Below are 3,302 nucleotides of genomic sequence, written 5' to 3'. Positions count from 1 at the left end.
TGGTCTCCGACTCCTTAACCTTTGTGCTGCCCACAGTATCACCAATACTGCCTTCCAAAAAGCCAACAAATACAAAACGTCATGGATGCATCCCGGATCTAAAACCTGGCACATGATAGATTACATTATCACCCGTAAGACAGTTATTAAGAATTTTGTCATCAAAGCCCCCAAAGTATCAGAATGCTGGACTGATCACAGACTCATCCGGGCAACAGTTTCCTTGAAAGACGCCCCCAAAACGAAAACGGGCAAATAAAAGCTAAATATATCCACATTTCACAACCCAACGATTCCCAGCTCCTTAATTTTTAATCCAGATTATCCCCCACTAAAGCAGATAGATGCTGATTGGAAAGCCTTTACAGATATGATTTATGCAACAACCTGGGGTATTTGGGTACTCGACAAGAAACCATCAAGACTGGTTTGATGATACCCACTCATATCCAAATTCATATTATTGGGAAGAATAGGGCCCATATGACCTCACTCAATAACCCATCCTCTTCAGTTCTATGGAGAAAATTTCAACAGTAACAAGGTCAGGTGCAGCGATCTCTCAGAATTCAGAATGAGTGGTGGTGCAAAAATATCAACAGTTTGTTAATCTCATTGGCCATCACAATTTCTTTGGGGCTATGACATCACAACTTGTATATCCCTGATCAGGCACCAGCAAGTCATTCTGAACCCTATTGACCCAAACTTTGCTGACCTTCTGCCAGTTCTTCCTCAAATAAAAGAACTAGATATGTAAGACACTAAAAAATAACAAAGCAGCAGGTCTGGATGGGTAACTTTGCTGCAATGTTTAATTAGGAGGTTATGCGGTATTACGTCGGCTTTACTCCTTAATCAAGAACTCTTGGGAACTTGGACATGTACCTCAGACCCTAAAAGACCCAAGAATATAAATGACTTATAAATGCAAAGGTAGCATAGCAGACCCAGTAACTACTGGATGGTGCTGGCAATGTTTTTTGCCCACATTCTAACTTGCCTTCTTTCCTCTACAGCAGACACTGTACTACCGGAATCCCAGTGTGGAGTCTGGAAACAATATAGCACTACAGACATAATCTTTGTGGCTAGGCAACTGCTTGTGAAGAGACTTAAACGGACAAGATCTCTTTGTAGCCTTTGTAGATCTAAGTAAGGCAAACAGAGAGATGCTATGAAAAGTCTTGATTAAGTGCAGATGTCCACCAAATAAAATCTTCGGGACATCCATGCCTGTGTTGAAGGACATTTGCCTTGCAGATTCTGTGGATATTAATCGAGGAATTGGTTCATCTCCAACAATGTTCAACATTATCTTGCACCAGCCACTCTCCTTGCTCATGATATGGAGTTATATGATGGTGTACCTACTGTATATCGATATGATGATTACCTATTCAATCTTCAGCATCTTAAAGCACGCACAAATACCCAAACTGCCTATATCTTTGACCTCCAGTATACTGATGATGTAAATCCAGCCTCTTCCCATCTGACTCTACAGATAAGCTTCATTTGCAACAACAACCCCACAGACAAAACTCCCTTTCCTATAGGTGATAATAACCTGAAAATGACAACGGCCTCAAATACCTCGGCAGCATTCTTCCAATTTGCTGTAACGTAGAACTAGAAATATAAAACCGAATACTTCTGTATATCTGGCGAAGATATATTCGAAACCGGTTAACCCAGTCTGCACGGATGGCAATAATACATATAACTATTGTAATTTAAGTTTATTGTATTTTTTGTATTGGCTCTACGAGTCCTTAGTCACCAAAGAGGCAGTTATTAGTCTTAAATATTACCACCTGTTTACCCCTATATATATATATATATATATATATATATATATATATATATATATATATATATATATATATATATATATATATATATATGTATGTATATGTATATCACACACACACACACACACACACACACACACACACACACACACACACACACACACACACACACACACACACACACACACACACACACACACACACACACATACATACACACACATACACACATATACACACACACACATACACACACACACACACACACACACACACACACACACACACACACACATATAAATACATACACATATATATTTATATTAACACATATATTTATATATATTAACACATATATTTATGTATACACGTATATTTATATATATACATATATATAAAAGAGAGAGATTGAGAGAGAGAGAGAGAGAGAAAGAGAAAGTGAGATTGGTAAACAGACAGATAGATAGATGTAGCTATAGATATGAATATCATATATAATATATATACTAAGTACATGCCATACACACACATACACACACACACACACACACACACACACACATACACACACACACATACACATACACATACACATACACATACACATACACATACACACACACACATACATACACATACACATACACATACACACACACACACACACATACATACACACACACATATACACACACATACATATACACACACATAACACACACACACACACACACACACACACACACACAACACACACACACACACACACACACACCCAAAAAACCATAGACATACACAACAACAAAAACACAAAAACACTACTATAACAACAAAACAAAACACATAACCAACCACATAAACCACTACATACACACAAAACAAACCATACAACAACACACACAAAAACCCCAACACACACCACACCCCCCATACCAACACCACACACACACACACCACAACACAACACACAACCAACACACATACCAACAACACACACACACAACACACCACCAACAAAAAAACACAACACAAACACATACCAAAACACATACACAACACAACACCCAAAAACAACACCACATACATAACCCCACAACAAAATACAAGACTACACAAACACACACAAATAAAAAACACAACATCCCACACAATACTAAAACACACACAAACACACACATACACACACAAAAAACAACACACAACTAAACACACACACAACACAATACACACACACAAAAACACACACCAACACACACACACACACACCACCAAAAATATTAATAAAATATAAAATTAAAAATTTTTTAAAAACCATACATTTATTTAATGATTCCCCATTTCCCCCCCAAACCGTTGCCTTTTATTTTAACAGGTTTTTTTTCCCCCCACCAACCCCCCCCACCAAAACCAAAAAAAAAAAAAAAATTTTTTTTCCCTTTCTTCCAAAATTAAAACCCCAAAAAAAAAACCCCGGCCCTTATAAAAATT

The sequence above is a fragment of the Penaeus monodon genome, chromosome 39 (assembly GCF_015228065.2).
Source record: "Penaeus monodon isolate SGIC_2016 chromosome 39, NSTDA_Pmon_1, whole genome shotgun sequence".
NCBI lineage: Eukaryota > Metazoa > Arthropoda > Malacostraca > Decapoda > Penaeidae > Penaeus > Penaeus monodon.
The sequence above is the reverse complement of the archived record's forward strand: the minus strand, read 5'-3'. Positions refer to the sequence as shown.